Raw genomic sequence first — 24,878 nt, 5'->3', positions numbered from 1 at the left:
GAAATGCAAATCAAAACAACACCTAGCTACCACATCACACCTATCAGATTGACTAACATGACAAAAGAGGAAGATGATAAAAATTGGAGAAGATGTGGGAGAGTTGGAACACTAATGCAGTGGAGCTGTAAGCTGATCCAACCATTCTGGAGAGCAATTTGGAACTATGCCCAAAGGGCTACAAAAATGTGCATACCTTTTGACCCAGCAATATCGCTTCTAGGGTTGTATCTCAAAGAGAATAAAAATAGGAAAAGGACTCATATGTACAAAAATATTTATAGCATCTCTTTTTGGGGAGGCCAAGAACTGGAAATTGAGGGTACGTCCATCAACTGGGGAATGGTTGAACAAGTTGTGGTATATGAATGTAATGGAATACTATTGTGGTATAAGAAATGATGAATAGGTGAACTTCAGAAAAACCTGGAAAGACTTACATGAACTGATGCTGAGTGAAGTGAGCACAACCAGGAGAACACTGTACACAGTAACAGTTACACTGTGTGAGGACTGATTTTGATAGACTTAGCTCTTCTCAGCAATGCAAAGACCTAAAACAACTCCAAAAGACTCGTGATGGAAAATGCCATCCACATCCAGAGAAAGAACTATGGAATCTGAATACAGATCGAAGTAGACTATTTGCTCTCTTTTTTGTTTGCTTTTTATTTCTCATGGTTCCTCCCATTCATTCTAATTCCGCACAACATGACTAATGTGAAAATATGTTTAATAAGAATGTATATGTAGAACCTATATCAGACTGCATGCTCTCTTGGGGAGGGGGAAGAGGATGAAGGTGGAGAAAAGTGAAGGTCGAAAACTAAAAATTTTTAAAAATTATTTTTTTAATGGGGATAATAACACTTAGACTACCTGCCTTACAGGCTTGTTGTATCAAATGATAATACATGAAGCTTTGTAATCTTAAAGCACTATATAATTATAAAATATGTCAGTATTATTTATGGTACCAAAACTGAAAGACAAAATAAATGATCAAACACAGGTGAGAACCAAGGAGGTATTTAAAAAATTAACAACTTAGCTGGAGGATTAGACAAACAGGTCCACTGAAGGAGGAAGATGATTATACTACTTTTGAAGCCTTTTAATAATCTGGTTATTTCCTGTCTTTTCCATCTTTTTATACTTGACTCCTCTCTACCTACTCCAAGACCCAGTTACACTGGCCTTTTCATGCTGCTGCTCCCACCAGACATGCCATCTCCCAGCTATGCATCTTTTTGCTGGTTTTCCCTCATGCCTGGAATGCTCCCCTTCCTCTGTACTTCCCTGGCTTCCCTACCTTCTTTCATTTAAGAATCAGCTCAAATCCTACCTTCTTCTGAAGCATGATGCCTTTCCTACCTCTCTGCCTTTTCCCATACTCTACTATTGCCTTCCCTCTGAGAATTCCGTTCACTTCTACTATATATATATATATATATATATATATATATATATATATATATATATATATGTACATAGTTATCTCTGTGTTCTCTGTCATTGAAATGCGAGCTCCTTGAGTGTAACGATGGTATTTTTGTCTTTTTTTGTAACAACGATGTTTAGCACAATGCCTAGAATATAATAAATGCTTGGCCCTCCCCCTTCTACTTCCCCTTAAAATTTTGAGTAACTAAACAATTCTAACACTTTTGAAGTCTCCAAGATTTTGGAGGGGGCTGGGACTGGGGGTAGGGAAGGCAATCAGGCAGAAATGACTTACCCAGGGTCACAGAGCAAGTATCTGAGGCCAGATCCAAAATTCAGGCCCTCTAGACTCCAGGGTCGGTGCTCTAAAGCACGTGTCATCTAGCTGCCCCAAGTCTCCAATTTTAGGGAGAAGGGCATTTATTTATTCATTCATTCTTTATCCTGATACTTGATCCTGTCTTTAAAACTTCACAATTTACCTCTCAACTCTAATTGCTATTAGAGTTTTCTGTTTTTGCAAAGTACAATGCACACATTACTCAGCAAGCAGGGATAGCATTTTTTTTTAGTATATGAATTTTATTAAAAATTCTAAGAATCTGTCCTCTAGAATTAGACCTTTGTTAACTCTGGTGCCAATGTGGTCTCTTCAGATAATGAGTGCTTCAAAAAGAAAGGCAGTTTTAAGTCTCCATAACTGCATAGAGCACAGCTACTTTCATTTGAGACCAAAAGATAAGTTATTTTCATAAAATTTCAAAGAAAAAATGTCACCAAGTGCAAGCTTGTCCTTCCTCTCTCCCCCACCTCCAAGTGACCATTTCTTAAGGAATTATAATCTAACCAGAGATTAACATTTTCAGTAGTTACTGGTGTTGAGCATTAGACTGCCTAAGGTGTTTAAATTAAATTTGAAATTATCTAGACATCAAATAAATGCATAAAAAGGGGGAAATTTCTCAGTATCAGCTGTTGAAGTCCACTTATATCAGGTTAACAATTGCTAAATTTTACATGGTTTTGAATTTGAAGAAATGAATCCAAATTTAGCTTTTAAAACTGAGCACCAGCATTTGTAAAGTACCTTGTAATTATTCTCAATGTAAATTTGCTACATAAGTCAGTGGTTACTAGGTTAGTGTGACAAAAGGATAGATAATTTTAACCCTTAGCAGGTTACCCACCCAAATCAGAGGAATTATTACTCCCTTTCCTCATTCATAGAATTGGAGCTGGGAGAGAGCGCAGAGGTCATCAAATTCAACTTGCACTTGAGCATCCTCTCAATTCCAATTGAAATACAGATCAAATTGACGTGTCCCCCCCCCCCCCCGCCAAAAGATTAACAGTAAGAGCATGATATAACGTAGTCATCCTCCCAAGAACCTGCATACCCTGACAAGCCAATGAGTTAAAATCTTCCTGACTCTTTCTCTTAGCAAATCCTTGCTATCCCCAAAACTGCCCTTCTGTGTCCCATGTGGAAATAGGGACATCAGGGTTCTGGGCATGGGGTCTACTGAAATACATAGCATATGTAGCCCCTGAATCTAATCACCTGATCTCCTTGAGGAAACTATAGACATGTATTCTCTAAAGAAGGGTCCCCAGTTGATTATTAGTTTGACTTGAAAGCTGACTTAGGGCATTTTAACTTCTGTTACTAAAACAGTAAGTATTTATTAAGTGCCTATTACATTCCAAACTTTGGACTAGGGGCTAAGGATACAAAGGAAAAAGCAAAATAGTCCTTGCCCTTGAGAAGCTTATATTCAACTGATGGAAACAAAAATGTAATTCTATAGATAGATAGCAAATAGAAGGTTATTTCTGATGGGGAATGCACCAGTGATAGGGAGATCTTTGTTGGATTTTTCATTCTGTCATACATGCCAACTGTAAATATCCCCCAAGCCTCAGTCCAAGGCCCTTCCTTGTCTCTTTTCCCTCCATAGTAGTGTAATGGGGTATTATTGGGCAATGAGACCCAATCCTTATAAGCAAACCCATTCTGCCCTACCTGATGCAAGCACCCATAGAAATGTTTGGTGGGCTTGATTCTGGAAGTGATTGATGATGTAGAATGAAGGGGCCTGGCTGTCCACTTTTGAGCATGTACAAGTATTATCTGATTATTTTCCTTCCTCCTCTCTTCTGGATGAATAAAAGACTTTTGGGGTAGCTGCTGAGACAACACTTAAGTACGCATATGCGTATATATGGCATAAAAGGCATTAACCAACCAAATCAGGATCTTTCTTTATTGGGGATGATTGAGGCAAATAAGCTTCTGGGTTGGGAGAGAAAGAGGTAGCTCCAATGGCATACTCTCCTCACTTGAGCCAACTTTTGGCTGTGACAATGATGAGATCATTTTGCTGCCCCTCTTGTATTTAGTCTCCTGCCCTTAAGTGAAAAAGATGGAAAGATGTGGGAAGGAATAGTTTACAATCTTGTGAGTTTTGAAAGGTCACAAGAGTAACTAGTCAGAGACCTCCAAAGTAGAGTCCAGGCTAGAGTTTTCCAATAGCTAAGTTCTGTGTATCCTTGCAAACCTGCTTTACACAGCCCAACAATGGCTGGACGCTGAGAAACCAAACTACAAAATCAAAAAGAACAGAGAATTTGAATTTCCTCCCAGCAGTATCTAGGACATTAATGTCAGTCTATACCAAGAGGCAAGGACAGACTAGATATGATGACAGGCACAATCAAGGCTCTAGAAGAAGTCCAATAGAAAAATGTACATTATATCTAAGGGGGAAATCTTGAAGGCTCCAGGAAAAGGAATTCCAGGAACTGTTTTACTCCCCTTTCTCCATGTGTTCTATGCCTGACTCTACTTTCTCCTGGACATTGTATGTACTCATATGAGAATGTCATAGATTGGGGGGGAGGGGGCGGTTGGACATAGAATCAGAATACCTGATTTCAAAATCTGCCTTAAACACTTATTAAGTGACCCCCTGGGCAAATTATTTAAACTCTCTGTGCCTTACCTCCCAGAGTTGTTTTGAGAATCAAAAGGTACACCAAATGGAAAGTGCTTGGTAAACTGCAAAACATTATATAAATGCTAGCTTATTCCACTACAGTAAATATCACCCTCCCTCTGGTTGACTAATTGACACCAACTGATAATCATTGAGAGAGCACATCGGTGGGGGTTTTTGAATTATAATAACAGAAAGACCTCCCCTCCTCCAGCATCTCAGGGTTATTCCTACTACTTTGAGGTTGCTGTCCTTTGAGGACCTGATCTGTCAGTGGATCTGAGATTTAAAGAATTGTTCCAGGGTATGTGCTATATGTACAAAAGAGTCAGAGTCAAAGATAGTGTTCACAAGTCCAAAGACAGTACTTTGTTCTTGTTTATTGAGGGGCATCGGATATATTTAGCAAATGTTTTTTCCATTTCATTTTGTCTTATGCAAAATTAATTTCATTTCCTATTTTAGTTCTTTTGACCTTACTCATCAAATACTCAGCGCAGCATCTGATCTTCGTTTTGTTTTGCTTTGGGTTTTGGTTGGTTTACAAATAGAAAAGAAAAAAAATTAGAAACACTGATAATATTTGAGCACATAACAACTGTGAGGGGAGTACTCCTGATCAATGGAGGTGGAGTGCTCTGATCTTACTGATCTCAGTCACCTGAGGGTTTCCATGAGCATCCATCCTCCCCATGACGGCCAGATTTATCTTCCCAATGCATACACATACACCTGACACTCTCCTCAAATGCCATCAATGTCTTTTAAATAATGCCCACACTCCTTAGCTCTCTACAGTGTGGCTTCCTTCTTATCAAATAATCAGTAAACATTTATTAAAGACTTACTAAGTGCACTAGGAACATAAAGACAAAAGGTGAAAGGGTCCCTGACCTCAAAGAGCTTGTATTCTAATGGAGGAGACAATGTGTATATGTGTATATATACTTATGTATATAGAGCACTGGACTTGGAGTCAGGAAGACCTGTGTTCAAATCTGGTCTAGGACATTTACTAGCCGTGTGATCTTGGGCAAGTCATTTAATCTCTGTTTACCTCAGCTTCCTCCTCTGTAAAATGGGAATAATAACAGTAGCTACCTCCCAGGGTTGTTGTAAGGATCAAATGAGATAATATTTGTAATGAGCTTAGCATGGTACTTAGCTGGTACTTAATGGGCTACATAGAAATGCTGGATATTATTATTTTTATACATATAAACATGCATACATACATGAATGTGTATATCCATATCAATAGATAACTTATTTCACAAATATAACATATTCCATGTTTTCTCACTTGAGAACTCTCTGTTCATACCATTCCTTCTTCCAAAATGCCCCTTCCATTTCAACTCATTGATACCCTGCTCAGCTTCCAAAATCTATCTCAAATAACAATTATAGTTCATGTTTACAACCTGATCCACTCCTACCCCTTTTGGTCTTCTTACAGCTTACTCTCCCCACCCGTTCCCTGCCCCTCCATCTTTCCATATGATGGGGCTTTCTTTAATGCCAGCTGACTTTTGTCCTTGAAGGGACAAAATTTCCCTAAAGAGTCTGAACCACAGATATGGCATGTAATGTTGGAAACTCACACCCTCCACCATTCAAAGGATCTCTTTACAAAAAGCATGGACTTTGAGCCTACTAGCAATGATCGGTGGCAAGTCTGGAAGTGATAGGAAAAGATAAAATGAGGGAATAGGTTGTCTCTTTCACTGTTTCTCTATTTTGTATATGTTCGTGCTCTGAGACACTTGGACAAAGCGTGAATCACACATATAACAGCTGAGGCTGCAACGACCTGACACAGCTACTGAGGCCACAATGACCCGACACAGAATACTGAGGCATCATGATAACAGCTAAGATTTATACAAGCTGTCCCGAAAGTCTTAGTGCTGTCACAAACTTTCAAAGAGCTTTACATGTACTAACTCATTTGATCCTCACAAACCCTGAGATAAGTGTTTTTATTAGTCTCCATTTTGCAGATGAGGAAACTGAATCACAGAGAAGTTAAGTGACTTTTCCAAGGTCAGTGCAGCCAAGGCAGAATTGGAATTCAGGTTTTTCTTACTCTAAATCTCATTCATTATCTATGGCACCATCTAAAGTACTGCTTAAGGGCACCCAATATCTATCTGTTCATCTATTCGTGTACAATGTACATTTGTACTCTGGATATATAAAGCAGCTTTGCGTATTTTTATATTAATTTTCCCCTAAGACCATTTTGATTTATCTTCATATTGGTTATCCATCAAAAATTTTCCCCAAATATACCATTTGTATTTGATATTTGTTGATATGTTCTACAGATATACCCTTTGTTTTCAAGGAGATCTGTGTATGTATGAGTTTGGGGGGGTTCTGGAAGCAGGGAAATCTATGAAAATATACTATTGTGGGCAAGATCCCAGGGTTTAGAATTCTAGTTCAGTAGGGGAATTTGTGAAGTAGTTTTCATAACAATTCAATGCCTAAAAGTAGGTGTTTAATAAACATTTGCTGAATGAATGAAGCAATGAATTAATTGATGATTCTGAACAAGTCCTGGGGCCAACGAGAAAACAGAATTCTCCCCAGAGCTCCTGCATTGCGTATCTAAAGAGGCACAAATACATTCACTGAGCTTAGGGGGAAATTGTCAGAGGCTAGTTCTTTAATGCTGAAACACAGCAGTCCTCCCAGTAGAGGAGGGGAATGTGGTGAGATTAAAAAAGATGATCAAGAAAGAGAGAAAAACTGCAGGTGGGTGGTCTTTGTTCTATCAGACCTCCCACACATGAGAGAACCTAAAACACCAGGAAAACAAACAAAGCTTGCAAAGCAGTCCAGTGACGACAAGGAAGCAAGGCTCCTCCATAACCCCCACCTCCCTTCTATGTACACAGAGGCAGCTTTCCACTGAGTGAGTGTGCAAGCACGCATGTGTTCCCTCCCTTGTCCTTTCTTTCTCTGTGGCCCATCTCAGCTTTAGTTAACTCTGTTGGGGCTCAATGAATAACACAGGCAGGGACCGGAACAAAGAAACAGTATTTTTTTTAAATCTACCCTGTAGGTAAAAACATTATCCTCTAGATAAAAAGGAAAGTCCACCTCCATTTGTGAAGAGGTGATGACACCAGGTCCCCTCTGAGATCTAGCCCCAGAGGCTGGGGAATGGTCTAGCATAAGCTACTCTTTTCATCCAGGTGGGTACAATCTTGGTGGTGGGTTAGATGAAATCATTTTTTTTTTTTACCCCTTGGTCAATGCAAGCCGAGTGAGTTTTATATTACTAAGTATGAAAAGCAGTTCTGATTAACTGTGAGATTCTGGAGAAGCTATGAGTTGAGGTGTCTTAACCTTTTGATACTGTGCTAGGTTATCAAAGTCCTATATCTTTTAAGAAAGCATTAAGTAATGCAAGATATAAAAGGTTACCCTACACCAAAATAGATTGTTTTAACATAGGGGTTTTTTTGCCACTAATTGAAAAAAGAGACACCACATGGTACCATGTAAGGTATCCCAGTTTTGGAGTCAGATGCCTGGGGCTCAAATCCCAACTCTGACACTTCCTACCTCTGAGCAACAGGTCAAGTGAGAATTCATGAGTCTGAACTAGGGGGATGGCTGTGTAAGTGGAGAGATGGGGATGGCTGTGTACGTGGAGAGATGGGGATGGCTGTGTACGTGGAGAGATGGGGATGGATGAATAAAGAAGACTTGGCAAGTGATTGGCTGTGAAGAGTGAGTCAAAGTGAAAAGTATTGGATGACTATGAAAGCAAAGCGGGGTTACTGGAAAAATGGTAGTGCTCTGACGAAAAAAGGGAAGTTAAGAGGAAAGATAGCTCTTTGTGGGAAAAGATAATCAATTCTCTTTTGGAAACAGTTTGAGATGTTTATGAGATAGCCAAGTGGAGATGTTCAATAGGCACTTGGTGGAATATGAAGCGCACTCTGCTCCTCTGTTTGGCAGGGAGGGCCGAGTACCTTTAGAAAGGGATGAGGAAAACAAAAGCAGATAACACCTGGTCATAATGAGCACAAGACAAGCTTCCTCTGACACTTCTGATGCACAAGACATTCCTCAATCAACTGACAAGCTTCTACATCATGGATGGTGAGAAAAATGACACGTGTCAAAGTGGTAGAGGAAATTAATTACATGTACTTTTCTATTTGAGTCACTACCAATTTCTGATAAATGGGTTTTGTTTGAGCATTTTAAATATAGGTTCATACATAAATTTTGAATAATCATCATCAATAAATATATTTACTATTTATTCTGGGGTAATGTTTTAATAATTATTCATAAATATGAAATCTTCAGAATGTACATAATTGAAATTTGTATTCATTTTTGAGTTTAATTTTGTTCCTGATGGTAAGATTAAGAGATAAGTTGATACTACCAACTATAAGTAATAATTATCATATTTATAAAATGCTTTCAAGTTTGTAGAGTTGTTTTTTTTTTTTTACTTCAATACAAAGGTATGCTGATAAATATTTAACAACTATTTCAGGAAAGGAGGGTTATAGGTGACACACTTTTAAATTTAATTTGTAATATTAATATTTTCCTATCATTTTCTTAAGTCTAGAAAACAGAAAAATCAAACTCCGATTTGAAGCATTTGCCAATATCTAAAGTATAAATGATCACACTTTAACAACTGAGTCCGTTCTAAGTCGCTTCAGCATACCCCAGTGTATTAGAGAAAAGACTACAAGATTATTGAGGCCATGGAGGCATGAAGGCAGCTAGGTGACACAGTGGGTATAGCACTAGACCTATAGTCAGAAAGATCTGAGTTCAAATCTCCTCCCAGGCACTTAGTAGCTATGATAATGGGCAAGTAATTGAATAACTGTCTGCCTCAGTTTCCTCATTTGTAAAATGGCAAGAGTAATAACACCTACCTCCCAGAGTTGCTGTGAGGATAAAATGAGATATTTGTAAAGCATTTCACATACCTTAAGGCACTATATTTTTCTAGCTATTTTAACCTGTCAATTCCTTTATTTTACAAAGAAGAAAATTGAGACTAAAAGAGGTTAATTGACTTCCCCAAGGTTAAATAGGTTGCAGATTTGGAATTAGAACCAATGTTCTTTGGCTTCAAAGCCAATATCTCTGTCTATTACCCCACACTGCTCTGAATTTCAAGTATTTTGCTTGAATATGTGAATCCCTTTAATGGGAAAGAAGAGCTTTGTACATCACTATCATGGATCTGATGAGATTTCTTGTTGGAAGATGTGCAAATTAGAACTCAAAGATCATCATGAAACATATACAACAAAACTGCTTGCTTCAAAAAAACCAGATTGATTTGATTGATACCAATAATTCATTTGCTATTGACCTCTTTCCTGTAAGAAATATACTGAAGTTTTCATAATCTCTTTAGTGCAAAAAATAATCCCATTAAGTAAAGTCTTTGATGGGAGTTGAAGATATCTCATTCCATACTGAGAAAAGGAACAGTCCAAATTAAGACTTGGGTTTAAAATTGAGGATTCGAGGAGATGAAGGGATATAATATCCTTCCTTCTTAAAATTTTTCTCCCTCTCATCATCATGATTCTTCTGCTTCAAAAGTTTCTTTTCAGTCTTATTTGATGGCTCCCCTTTCTTTCTCCCCCTCTAACTGTAGGCTTTTACCAAAGTTCCATCCTTGGCTCTCTTATTTTATTTCCCTATATTCTCTCCTTGGATAATTTCCCAAGTCTTTTAGTATCAGTGCAGATAACTTTCAAAACCATATCTTTAGCTCCTCCAGACACCCATTTTAGAAAAGATTTAGAATATCTATCTGATGACTTTGAGAATACATTCACCTATTTTTAGCCCAAGCCTTTATTTCTTCAAGTTTCTCCATGACATGAACCTTAACATATTCTGCTTATACAAACATCAATTTACATATAAAGTTGTACTAAACTTATCAAGCCCAGAACATCACAAAATCTCTTCAAAATAATTCAACTAATCATCAACTAAAAAACAAGATAAATGAAGATACCAATTATTTATTTCATGACATTTATGTAGAAGGGAAACCCAACAAGTTAATCAATCAATAATCAGTCAATAAACATTTATTAAGCACCTACCATGTAACAGATACTGTGCCAAATTCTGGGGATATAAAAAGTGGCAAAACACAATCGCTGCCCACAAAGAGCTTGCTATGTAATGGGGGAAGACAACATGCAAACACATCTATACAAACTATATCCACCTTTACATAAACATACATATAGATTGTATTTTATACACACACACACATATTCAAATGTATTTGTTATTTCAGCTATTTTGGAGTTACCTCCAACAACAGAGATCACAGCCCATCCACACCTGTCCATCCTACACTGAGTCACCTAGCTGCCCACAGTTTATAGGATGAGTACTTAGGGGATGCAAAAGCAATCTGTGCTAGCAGAGATGATTCAACTGATGAGATCATGGATCTACTGAGGAACTGAAGTCCATGCATATTAGGACTGTAGGCTGTTCTTTACAAACTGCATCTGTCTTCTAATTTCATAGAATCACAGGACTTTAGAACCAGAAGAGTTCTTAGAGGGTACCTAGTCATTTTATGAGGAGGAAACTGAGGCTCCACCTCGCATGACCCTTATCCGTAACAAAGACTTTTCAGTATCTTATTTGCCATCAGTAACAACCAGGATCTCTTGAGTCAGCAGGATAGAGCTGTTTAAATAGCAAATACCACACTGTTTCCATAAACATGAAGAAATAATTCCATTGTAGTCAGCACAGGTTAGATGATTGAGATGATAGCTTAAAACACTGACCTTAGGCTCAAGTCTGCACACCATGTTTTAAAAGAAACGTTACTGGGGTTTGGAGGACAATTAAGGGATTTTTCATCAGTTGAACACCAAGCACTCAAGGGTGGAAATGATGATACAAAAAACTACTCTTTCAAGGGAAACTTGGTGGAATAGAGGCAGCTAGATAGTACAGTGGATAGAGTGCTAGACTTTGGCAGAGAAGCTGCCCAGATTCGCACTGGTAGAGGAAGTAATTTCCTAAGAGAATCTTTGATCACTTAAATCAAGTCTAATTTAAAAAAAAATTGACACCAAGTCCTTGGGTAGGAACATAATGCCTGACCTTATAGTAATCATTTTATTATTAAAAAATGATTCTTCATGTATATGTATATATATGTATATATTCATATGCTATATATGATATATTACATGTCATATGTTGTTGTTTTTCAGTCATGTCCAAATCTCTATGACCCCATTGGGGTTTTCTTGGCAGAAATACTAGAGTAGTTTGCCATTTCCTTCTCCAGCTCATTTTATAGAAAAAGAACTGAGACAAACAGGGTTTAGGGACTTGCCCTGTGTCCCACAGCTAGTAAGTGTCTGAGGCCAGATTTGAACTCATGAAGTTGAGTCTTTCTGACTTCAGATATGGCACTCTATCCACTGTACCATCTAGCTGCCCTATACATTGTGTATATGCATGCATGTGAATGTACATTTAATATATACATATATACACGTATGTGTATACATTTAATACATACATATACACACATATGTGAATGATGTTTTCAGGAATATATGTATTGTAGTGAACAATAGATACTCTCATGTGTACTCCTTTATAACCCCTATGGCTAGCAGAGTACCTAGTCAAAAACTTTCAATAAATATTTATTGACTGTTTTTGGAGGGATAGGATAGGGAATCCTACAAAAATCTGCACAGTTAAATGAAAGTAGGAATAGGAACACTAGTAGTATCTGTGGAGGATCCGTTTTTTTCTTTGAGGATTTCTGAAAAATAATTATTTGATAATAGAACCAAGATGGTGATCAACCTAGGAAACGCTCCAAGATCAGCTGGCTACGCATAGTGCAGATGGATAATTCATCAGATGAAAAATGACATTAGAAGGCTAAGGTATGAGAGAATCTTATTCTTTCTTAGATAAAAGACCTTGGTCCAGTGAGCTAGTCTTGAAAAATAGCCAGGAAAAAGTAAAGAAGAACAAATTTCAGGAAATAATCATGTGAGGCATTTTCTTCATTTATGTTACAGATTTTTTTTTCACCTGAACTCTGGTCCTCTAAAGAAAAGCTTAGAAGTCTGGGCTGAATTTTCAATAATGTTATCCCTTTCACCCTTTCTAGAGGGCACATGTTTTTTTTTTTCTGATCCTAAACATAAAATAAAAATAAAAACTAACATTTACATACCACTTTAAGGTTTGTAAACATAATCTCATTTTATCCTTGCAACAACCCTGGGAGGTAGGTACAATTGTATCTGTTTTACAGCTATAGAAACTGAGGCAGGGAGAATTTAAGTGACTTGAATAGTCATTCAGCTAGTGAATATATGAGGCCAGATTTGAACTCATCTATCCACCACTCAAACACAGATAAAACCAATATATGTCATAAACGCAAACTGTATGTCTTTATTCAATTATATTCAAGAAATAGTTATTAAGTATTTACTGTGGACCTCTTATATAAGGTGTTGGGTACGCAAAAACAAAAAATAAACTCATATTAGTTGTCTTTGAGGAATTTAAAATTAGATGAGGTGGGAGTGGGCAGGGAATGGATGCAATATGTACACAAATTGCTACAAGGCAGTATGTAATAGGGTGAACAAGAAATCCAAAGTCAAGTGGTAAGGGAGGAATTAGGGCCAGCTTCATGTAGGAGCTAGCATCTCAGGTCAGCCTTGAAGAAAGAGATTTTAAGTGATGAGAGGGAACATGTTCTGAGGATGAGTGGAGATGTAGTGCACAAATGTTTAAAAATGGAAAAGGGTGGGATGAGATCTGAGAATGGCTACTAGTCTAGTCTGGTTTGAATGTAAAGTGTGTGAAAGAGTAGCCAGGATAATCAAATTACATTCTTGATCCCATAAACTGGGCATAATTATAGTCATAATCATTAATGAGGCAAAGGACTCCAATGTACATTTTTTACATGATAAAAATGGAATTCCATCATAAATTTGACCTACATAAAAGTAATGTGTTGTCCACAACAAATGGAAAATGAGATACCATCTGTAGAGCCAAAGTTTCTTTAAAATAGCTGTTTAGCAAAATTTGGAGAGATGTCCTGTTTTTCCTTTGGATACTTTTTTTTTTTGTCTCAGAAAGAAGCACTCAAAACCATGCCATTGACCCTAGAACTGCACTGAAAAGTTTGAATCATTCTTTTTTGGGGGGGGAGGGGGAGTAAAAATAACCCAAAATAACCATCAACATATTTGAAGACCCCCTTGTGGACTTATGCTGTGAATATTTGCATGGTGTGAATGGAGGGGGCCCCAGGATGGGGAGCTTTGTGAATTATAGTCCTCTCTGCTTTATCTTCATTTCCTCCTTCCCCTTCCCACCCCTAGTCATCATCACACAAATCATATACTGACATTTCTTACATTCCTCTTTAACTCTTGTACTATTTAAATTCTAGTGTTTATACACACATGAAAATTCCATGGCAACAATGTTTTTTTTAATGGCTTTTGATGTGGAATCTTTGTCAAGATCTTTTTGAAAATCTAAAGAGATGACATCTACTGGTTCCCTTTTGTCCACGTATTTATTTAGCTCTTCAAAAAACCCTGAAAGATTAGACAGTCATTCTTTTTCCTGGCAGTAAGCATGTTGCTTCCACCCACCCCCCAAACAGGCTGGCTATACATTCGTGTTTACTAGATTCTATCTTTTTTTTCCGTAAAGAATCTATCTCAATAACTCCAAATCTTGCTTCTCAAGTATGTCTTGCGTCTGTTTATAAGTTGTAATATACCTATATATGTACTTCTTGTCTCACTTATGAGACAGCAAGTTCCTTAAGCATAGGGGACATTTTGATTTTGTCTTTGTAATGCCAAAACTTAGCATCTATCAAGTCTTAATCAGTGCACAATGACTGACTGACTGATTACCTAAGGCCAGAAAAAAGACCCAGAAAGAAATGATGATTACTGAGTTATAACACGGAGGCATTTCCCCAAATAAGCTATGAACTTTGTTGTTCCTAGAAACTCTAAATATATTCTCATTCTCTCTCTCTCTCTTTCTCCCCCCCTCCCCCCTTACTTTCTCCCTCCCCCATATCTGCCCACCCACATAGTAGAAGTTCTCTGGATTGAAGATCACCCTGTGGAGATCTAGCCACTACCACAGGATGTTTGTGGGTAAAGTAGGGGTTCCCATGGGCTGATGATTTTGAGAAACAGTGCATAATAAGAGGTGATCTGGCAGAAGATAAGATTTTTCCAATAGCTGAACAAAAAAATTACATTGCCAGAAGAAAAGGTGATCGTTCCTTCACACAATCACTCAAAATGGGTAAATTATTCATTTAATCTAGACCAAGGCATCTACCTGAAAAGGCCTTCCCTAAATTTTATCACTGCCAAGCAATGGAAATTAGTGGAGGAATCACTATGGTAGTATGGAAAAACACTGTGATGGGAGGACAAGATCTGGGTTTATATGACTGGATAAGCCAGACACACTCTCTGGGCTTTGGTTGCCATATCTGTAAAATGGGGGAGTTAAATTAGATGATCTTTAAGGTCTCTCTCATTTCTGAAAACCTCTGATTCCATGATCACTCTTATTCTACATTGTCTCTGCAGCTGGACAGCATATACCACTTGGTACCACAGTGTATTGTCCCTTTGTTTATATGCTGTGGCTGCTGGTGTGTGTGTTTTCATTTAGTCAAATATTTATTAAGAATCTACATTTGTAGAAGTGTGTGCAAAGACTAGACACGATACAGTTCCTGCCTCATAGGACTCACATTCAAGTTGGGGATGGGACACAAACACAGGTCACTAAAACAGAAAATATTACACAAGTTCATTAGAAAACATATATGATAAGTTGTGTGAATTTTTTAGTGAATATTTCAGATAAGTTTTGGTTAAGAAGTCACTTCCCAACTCCTTTCCCCTTTGTGATTTCAACCCTACAAAGCTGTCTTTTTTCCATAAACATGCCTGAAATATTTTTTCTTTTGAAAGTAAAACAGACCATTAAAACATTTTCTTTAAAAAAAAAAAACAGTAAGGAGGCAGCTAGGTGGCACAGTGAATACAGCTCTAGCTCTGGAGTCAGGAGGACCTGAGTTCAAATCTGGCCTCAGATGCTTACTAGCTGGGTGACTCTGGGCAAATCACTTAACCCAAGTGCCTTAAAAAAAAAAAAAAACATTCTGAGGGGAAAAAAATCAATATTAAAAAAAAAGAGCAAGAGAATCTTAGCAATCTAAGTCATTTGATGACAACTGATCCTACTGAAAAAATCAGACTCCTAATGAAGCAACCTGTAATCTCCTCCTTCTCAGAGTCCATCCATGCTCTAGTAAAATGCTGAATCTGATCCCCAAGTAGAGGAAACCAAATACTATGTGTGATTCTGCCCTATTTCTTCCAAAATGAAATAAAAATCATGTGAGTTATGGAAACTGGAATTCTGCTCTTACCAATTTTGTACCTATACCTGTAACAGTGAAAAAACAAGATATAAGTTTTAGCATCAAAGTTGAAATTTAGATGCTCAGAAATGCCATACGTCATGTCCATTTGGAAATGTGTTTTTCTTTTTTTTCCCTCCCTTCAAAGAAACATCTTATTACATGCTGTGTCTTAGAAGCAAAGGGAAAAGTCTCCAGAGCTCCAACAGACTTATCTTGGCCAGGTCTTCAGGGATGTGTTCTTTTATTAAAAAAAAAAAAAACAACCAATAAATAGATACTGGAGTATTTTGTTGCTTTTATCTTGATCTTGGAATTTACACATTATTACTCTGGTTTCCTAGGCAACATCAAAGCCTACTTAATATTGGAAATCAACACAGGTATGCCAAATGTGGGATGGTGGGTGAGGAGTAGGAAGAGAGGGGAAGGTTATATCAACAGACTTGAAGGAAGGAAGGAAAAACACAAGAATAAAAGGGGAGGTAACAGGAAATCCAAAAGTATGTTCAGTCAACACTGAGAACTGTTCCTACTCGAAAAAGATAATTTCAAAGTGCCAAAATTGAACAGCAAAAATCCAAATCATTTGCTCTGTGTATGTATGTATGTATATATGTATACATATGTGTGTACATGTGTGTGTGTATCCTTTTCACAATTTAACATCCTAATCATGAACTAGAATTACCACAGAGTTTAACGAATGATGAAAACTGAGCCCATATTTCCAATCATGCTAAATAATGAACTCAGTAACGAACCTAGGATACTGAAGCTCTTTTTCCTGGAAATGGCGATTTATTTTCTTTTTTTTTTTTAAATGAGAGACTATCTGCTTGTGGGTTGGTAAGGTTGCCAAAGAAAGGTCTGATAAAGGTGAAACAAAGCAGCCACATCTTGATTCTAATCTTTACCAAAGGACTTAAAAACATTTAGAATTTTAGTTTCACATTTTGAGTTTTGAAAGCCATTTCTTTCCTTTAGAGTTCTTAAGCTTCACAGAAAGGTAATTTTACTGTCTGTGGGCAAAATTTACATTTGGGACCTTCACGCTTTCCAAGTGGAATTCAGTTGTCTGCTCTGTCCATGGCTAATCTTGACTTTGGAGAAAGCAGACAAATCTGCTCCTAGATCAATTTCTTCTTAGTGGTCTACTGAAGGGGTCCTTATAATATGAATTCCTCCCCTATCAATCTAGCCCTGTTGGTCTCCTAAATGCAGACTAAGAAATGCAAACAAATTCCCAGATGACATATTCCGTGGTATAATTGTAAGCAGGTGGTTGGCTGCTCAGCTGCTCAAGATGATCCAAGGAGTAAAAAATAGCACCTATAAATGTAACACTGGAGGCTTCCTGTAGTGCCTCAGAAAGTGTGCCACCTTAGAATGAACAGTAGCTAAGTTGCCTTGAACAGGATCCAACACAGATTCCCTTATACCAAATATCTCTATAGCTGAGGGGTGTGTACCTATTAGATACTGGGAAAACTAGAAAAACATTTCCTTTGGCCCTATGTTGTTCAACATTTTTATCAATGACTTGGGTGAAGGCACGGGGTGGCAGATTTATCAAGTTTACAGATGGTATATAGCTCAGAGGAAAAGCTGGCACATGGTACAAGAGAGTAAGGATCCAAAAAGAACCCAACATGCTAGAATGATAAGCCAGATCTAATAAGATGAAATTTAATAGTGATAATGTTCAGTTATACTTTGGCTTAATAAACCCCCCAATAATTCATAGGTAGAGAATGGGTGAGGTGTCATTAGACAAAATTTTGTATGAAAATTTTCTTAGAGGGACAGCCAACTCAAAGAATCACCTGCATGTCATGACTTTTAAAAATGCTAATGCAACCCAAGGTTAAATAAATGAAGCATGATGTCCAGAACAAGGAAGGTAGTAACCTTGGCGAACCCTGCCCTGGCCTAGAGTCTGTGTTCAGTCTCAGATGCCACAATTTAGAAACAGGAATGATAAGCTACCAAGTCCAAAAAAAAAGAAAACCAGAATGATGGACCTCAAACATCCCATATGAGCATTAGTTGAAGGAACTTGGAATGCTTAGCCTCAAGAAAAGAAGATTTAGGGAAAATATGATGGCTACCTCCAAGTATATGAGGGCCACCATGTAGAAAAAGGGATGAGACTTAGTTTGTTCTGTTGGCAGAAGCTACAGAGAAATGAATTTTGGTTTGATGTAATAAGAAAAAACTTCCTAACCATTAGAGCTATTGAAACGACCAATGGGGTGCCTCAGGAGATATCTTCACTAAAGATCTTCAAAGGCGGAATGGGTGACTGGCCATTTATTGGGTATCTTGTAGAAGGGATTCTTACTCAGGTATAAGTTGGACTAGATCAAGGATTCTTATCTTTTGTGTGTGTGAGTCATGGAGTATGAAAAACCTTTAACCTTTTTAAGTTATTGAAGAAGATGCACCACTACTTATATATTATCGAAAAAAAAGATGTAATTTTTCTCATCCAAGTTCACTAACCCTTGGGGCAGGTGAAGAATCCCTGCCCTTAAAATCTCTAAAGTCCTTTCCATCTCTGAGATTCTGGGATTCTCTGAGGCATACTTAGCCTTAAAGAATAATCCCCAATAGAAGTTCATTATAAAAGTTCATTCATGAAAAATTATTATAAGCTGGAAGTACAAAAGAATTGAGAATTGGGCAGGATGTCTTCTTCTTTAGTATTCTCTAAGTTTTAACAACTAAACACAACTTCTAACTACTAGAAAAAATATCCTCAAGCTCACTTCCCCTTGCCTTACTGTTACTAACGCCCAAGAACCAAATTAATGTTAAGCTTCCAGGACCAAATGTGTATCAGAGATTAAGAGTTACATATATTTAAGATCCATTGATCTCAATGGAAATTAAATATGGATACAAGTCAAAGTTAGCCTTAACTGAAAAATGCCATTCAATGTGAAATCTGGCCAGTCTTCTTTGGCACAGAAATCTCTTCTACTGTATTTACTCATATGTGTCATTGTAAATCCTAAATAAGTATGATTATGTGGAAGAAAAAAAAAACATTTTAAGAGAAACTTGGAAATGGTTCTAGTGTTGTAACATTTGTAGAAATTGACATTTCTCTCCCTAGTCATGATGGCAAATAGTTGTTAAGGTGCTAAGGTGTAACTAATTGCTTCACTATTTTCAAATTTCCTCTATAAATTCCTCCATCTTTTCTTCACCTTTAGATCTACCTACATCTTCCTTAATTTGGATTTTATAAATCTTATAAATATTGTTCAATTGTTCAGTCGTATCCAACTCTGCATTTCTTTGCAAAGATACTGGAGTATTTGCCATTTCCTTCTCCAGTGTGTCCCCATTTTTACAGATGAAGAACTAAGAAACAGTGACTTGCCCAGAGTCATACAGCTAGTGTCTGAGGCCAGATTTGAACTCAGATCTTTCTGATTCCAAGCTCAATCTTCTATCCTCTGTACTACCTAGCTGCCCGAGTCTTATTTTTCCTACTCATTTCTGTTTCTTAGTTCCTCCCCTTATCTCTAAGTGCTACTTTGATCCTGCTCTTCCCCATGCCCCTAATCAATGACTTATTATCACTTCTACAATTCCTAGCACTTGGTAAATACAAGTCCAAATTCATTTGCTTTACTTTCACAGAACTTTACAACTCATCCCCCAAATTACTCCTCAATAATTCAATTCAATAAATATTTTCTAAGTATCTACCTATGTACAACACACATAAGCTTTCCTCCAGTTAAATGGATCTTCTCTCCATTCTCCAAATTCCATTCATTTCTTCCCAATTTCTGACCTTCACTCATATCACCATTCCTTATGTCCCTGGAATGATTTTCCTTATTGCCTCTACTAACCTAACTTCTACCCATTCTTGAAGACTTAATGCAATTTCTACCTCCTCACTAAAAACTTCTCTAATGACTCCAGCCTACACTGATCTCCCCTTCCCCTGGCCTCCAGAATTCTTCAATAATCATATCTTAGACTTATAGATCACACCATAATTTCTGATGCATTTTCACAAACAGTTCATTTGATCCTCACAATTGTGTCATGAAAGCAGGGTAAAGTGGAATTTAAAGAGAAGGGAGGTAAAATGCAAAGAAATGAAATGACTTGACTAAAGCTGTTTAATTAGATTTATAAGTTTTTGAGAGCAAAACTTGTTCTATGTTAGATTCCCAGAGCCTAGTTCAGTGCTTTGGATGGAGCAGTACTCAGTAACAAAGATTGTAATTGGAGTGGATGCTGTGGAACTAGAATGGAACTAGGATGGAACTAGAAGCTAGCTATTCAAATAGGCCCAGGACTCTCTTTAGCACTTAATTGTTCTTTAATTGCTTCACATTGTAACCATCTGTACTTTGCAGGGCCTTGAGGATAAAGGACCATGGCTTATACTTCCTTTGTGCCTCCCATAATGCCTAGCACTAGTGTCACATATAGCATTAAACCACTAACAACTTGTTGATGAATGATTCTCATCGTTCCACCTCACATTCTCAATAATTATCAATCTATATTTCTAGTCATGATCTCTTACCCTACTACTATATCTCTACCTATAGGACAGCCCCACTTAGGCATGACATCAAGACCTAAAACTGAAAATGATCAGAATGTAAACTCATCACATTCTCTAAACAGGTAGCCTTCTATTCAGTTTCTGCATTATTGCCATCATTCTCAGAAACAGGAAGCAAATCTCAAAATCTTGGGATCAACAGATTCAAAATCTAGGAGTAATTTTCAACTCTTCCCCATTCCAAAATCTGAGTTTTGCCTGTCTTTTCTCTATAATGTCTTTCAGATGCATCTCCTCTATCTACAAGTCCATTATATTTCACTGAGAAAAATGTAACATTCTCATAGATGGTCTCTTGTATCTATTCTCCATTAATCTCAATCTATTCAAGGCTGACAAAGTAGTGTTCCTCAATTTTCATCGTGTTACTTACTGCCCCCTTCCCCAAAAGCATCTGTTACCTTTCCAACTAGACCCCAACAGCACAATGCATAACTCCAAGTCATTCTGCAGATATTTCCTTCACATCTACTCATTCTCATTCATCTTAGTGCCTTATTTCCTAAATATTTGGTTTAGCCCTGTATTCACAGATAGGATAATTAAGAAGGGAAAATATGAAACAGTAAAGGATCTGATTCTGCAACCTGGGGGCGGAAACATGTATGATGACAATTATGAAAAAGGAGACCGAAGAATGCCCAAGTCAGAGTAGAAAAATTTCCTCACCTGTCTCACTCCTAAATTAAATGACTTGCCCAGGGTCACACAGCTAGGAAGTACCTGAGGTTGGATTTGAATTCAGGTCCTCCTGACTCTAGAGCCAATGCTCTATCCGCTGTGCCACCTAGCTGTCCTAAAATTGGAATTTTCTAAATGTTTAGTTATTTCTAGCAAAAATAATCACAACAAACACTCATCAGGAAAGGAACTAGCCAACAATGTACTTTATATTTCTAGAATACCATTTGGTTAAGTTCAGAATAATTTATGAACCCATATTTGTATTCAAGACACAACAAGAAGGTATTGAAGGGCTTGATGCTATTGTCACTCAATATTCAGAATGTTTCTGGACCATACTAATCTCCCTAAAGCACCCATACAATTGCTATTCTTTTCTGCCTGAGAACCTTCAGGGGTTTCCCATTTCCTAACTAATAAAGTCTAGAATCCTTGATCTGTTTACTCAAAGCCTTCCACAACCTGACCTCAACCCATCTTTCTAGTATTATCCCCCACAAGTCCCCTATACATAATTGACACTCTGGCCAAACTTGACTACTCATTATTCTCTGGATTATTCTTTACACTATCCCACCTCCATGTCTTTAATTATACCTTTCCTTTACTTAATACCATTTCAAATATGTAAACATTACTCATCCTTCAAGATCTAATGAAGCCTTAACAAGCAGAATGGAGTAGTGGAGAGAGTGCTGGATTTGGCATTAGGAATTCCTGGGTTCAAATCTCCCCTCAGACATGAACACGTTGTATGATCCAGGGCAAGTCACTTAGCATCTTTGTGCCTCGGTTTTCTTAACTATAAAATGAGTGATTAAATTTGAGATCCTCTGAGATCCTTTCCAACTCTATATGTTTTATCCTACACTGATCCTTCCCTCATCACCCCAGCCAGAAGTAACTTATCTTGCTTGCAATCTCCCATAGTATTTTATTTACACAGCTCTTTGGACACAACTAAAGCAATATGTGGTATCTCTGTCCACATCTTATTATATTATGTTCCTTTAGGAAAACTATTTTTGTCTCATTCATGTTGTCCCCAAATTATGTTTGGGGATGTAATAAACATATGTCCCCTTAAACACTGTAGGCACTATTAATTGTTGAATTAATGTAAACAATTTATATTGTTTTCCTTTAATAGATGGAACAACTAAGATAGATCCTGACAGGTTATGAAAGACCTCTTCCTCTACTTCTCCAGAAGTAATTCAACAACGTCCCCAAGTGTAACTGATTCTAATGCTCCAAACACTAGAACTTGAAGTGTCTTTTCATACCTTGATCAGCCCACAAAATTAGTTATCTTTTAGTGCACAAACTTTAAAGTCTTGGGTTTTCAATGTTTTCCGAACACATTTTAAGTGGATGGAAAATCAGCCTAAGGACACTTTATTTGCGAACTGTGGTAAATACACAACTCTAAGGCTAAACTGGGGAGTTTATGTTGAATTAGACTAATAGTGGAGAAAATAATCATAATCACAATAAAAACTGACATTTAGCAAGGGCTTTAAAGTTTGCAAAGCACTTTGCATTTATTTCATTTGATCCTCACAGTTCTGTTCGGTTAAGCACTACAGGAAGATAGGAAAACCTAGCCAGTATAACAAGCCATTTTATAAGCATCCCTTTATATTTCGTCAAGTGCCAATTGGTTCTGAGCTTGGTACTACTTAAATTGAGCTTTGCATTCAAGATTTTATATTTAACACATAAAATATATTTGGGACCTTAAGGTTTGCAACATACAACTTAACTTTTTTTCCCTACCTAGTTATTAAAATTTTAAAAATTTCATTTTATATTTCCTTGATAAAATAGAAAAAACTACACTAAACAGATTTTTTTTTTAGGAGCTATAGGATCACTGGGTTTTATTTTTATATTTTTAGTATTAATTTCTTTCTTTTTTTGTTTTACAAATTAATTAATTTATTTTTAGTTTTCAGCATTAACTGTCATAAGTTTTAAATTTTCTCTGCCTCCCTCCACTTTCCCCTCCCCCAAGTCAGCGTGGGTCAAAGGATATTCAGTTTCATAATCCTTTGGGCATAATTCCAAATTGCTCTCCAGAATGGTTGGATCAGTTCACAGTTTCACCAACAATGAATTAGTGTTCCAACTCTCCCACAGCTCCAACATTTACGATTTCTTATTTTGTCATGTTAGCCAGTCTGATAGGTGTGATATGGTACCCTCAGAGTTGTTTTGATTTGCATTTCTCTAACTGATAGTGATTTAGAGGATTTTTCATATGACTATAGATAGCTTACGTTTCTTCATCTGAAAACTGCCTTGAACAGATAGATTTTGAAGGAATAGATTTAGCCATGACATGCTATATTCTGCCAGGAACATCAGCAAGTTCATCCTGCCATGAACCTTTCCCTGCTGGCTGCCCACTATGACCCGATGCTGTGAGCCAGGGAAGCCTGCCGACAACATTTGCCTGGAAGGATGGAGGGAGCAGAAGAGAGCTGGAGAGAGGAGGTCAAGGCAGTGTCAAATAGGAGAGGCTGGCTGGAAATGTTTCCCTTTTGCCACTGTGTCAGAAATTCCAAAGCAAAGTCCAGCACATCACAGTGAAGGGATTTGTTAATGTTGGCCTGGGTGCTATTGGGGGAGGAGGGTGGAGATGGGGGGAAGAAGGGTAATTTTCCTCATTTTCAAATGAGTTTAACAGAAATTCCTGCTTGAGGGGGGAAAAAGACTTTTGTTTTACCTGATTTTTTTCACTTGTATTTTGCATGGGAGTGAGAAATAAAACCTATGAAGAACTGTAGAAAAAGTTAATAAGATCCATTTTCTTGAAGGGCAAGATGATGGCTTATGGAAGAAAGGTGGCAGATGCCCACGTGTCTAAGATGAAGAATTCGGGGGCTCTGCTCCCAGCTTTAGAGATGAAAGGCACTTTAGAGCTTATCTAATCCGTGTTTCATGAGGAAGGACCCTTTTGCTATGGACCCAGAGCTCTGGGGTGTCAGCTCTGGGTGTCTGATGCCTTCTTTGTATAGCAAAACAAACAAAGAGAGAAAAAACAGTGATCTCTTGGTTGTCCACTGAGCATGATTGTTTCACCAATATGAATCTCACCCTTCCTGCCCTACCCAGGACCATACTATCAAATGTAGGACTTCCCAGTTATTCAAAGTTTCAAGGTCTCACTTGAAAAAAAATCTTGAGGTTGTATCAAGATGAAGAAAGCATCACACATGTTGTGTTCTAGGGCCAACTGACACTCGTTTAGAGAGTTGGCTATTAAAATTTCAGTATGTGCATTTACACCTGCACAAATCCTACAAAGCCCTAGCTTGCTTTATTGTCTTGTTGATTGTCTAAACCAGGGGTGGGGAACCTGTGACCTTGAGGCCACATGTAGTCCTCTAGGTCCTCAAGTGCAGCCCTTTGACTAAATCCAAACTTCACAGAACAAATCTCCTTAATAAAAGGATTTGTTCCCTAAAACTTGAACTTAGTTAAAAAGCCACCACACCCAAGGACCTAGAAGGTCACCTGTGGCCTTGAGGCTGCAGATTCCCCATCCCTAGTCTAGACTTAAGGAAATGAAGGAGAAAGCATCAATAATAAAAAATTAAATTTAAAAGTGTTTAATGTGTACATTTTT

General features: G+C 37.5%; 1 protein-coding gene and 1 long non-coding RNA gene across 5 annotated transcripts in view; one reads left to right on the top strand and one right to left on the bottom strand.

Annotated features, from left to right (window-relative positions):
* Nucleotides 1-24,878, bottom strand: part of ZDHHC14 (zDHHC palmitoyltransferase 14) — a 336,782-nt gene that overhangs the window by 162,989 nt on the left and 148,915 nt on the right. The gene's annotated exons all lie outside the window — the stretch shown is intronic.
* LOC140527099 (uncharacterized) lies at nucleotides 7,550-24,079 on the top strand. The gene is made up of 3 exons (XR_011974677.1): nucleotides 7,550-7,645; nucleotides 8,418-8,561; nucleotides 23,606-24,079. It is a non-coding gene; the product is annotated as an uncharacterized lncRNA (long non-coding RNA).

The sequence above is a fragment of the Notamacropus eugenii genome, chromosome 2 (genome assembly GCF_028372415.1).
Source record: "Notamacropus eugenii isolate mMacEug1 chromosome 2, mMacEug1.pri_v2, whole genome shotgun sequence".
In the NCBI taxonomy this organism is placed as follows: Eukaryota; Metazoa; Chordata; class Mammalia; order Diprotodontia; family Macropodidae; genus Notamacropus; species Notamacropus eugenii.
This window is presented reverse-complemented; position numbering and strand designations above follow the sequence as displayed.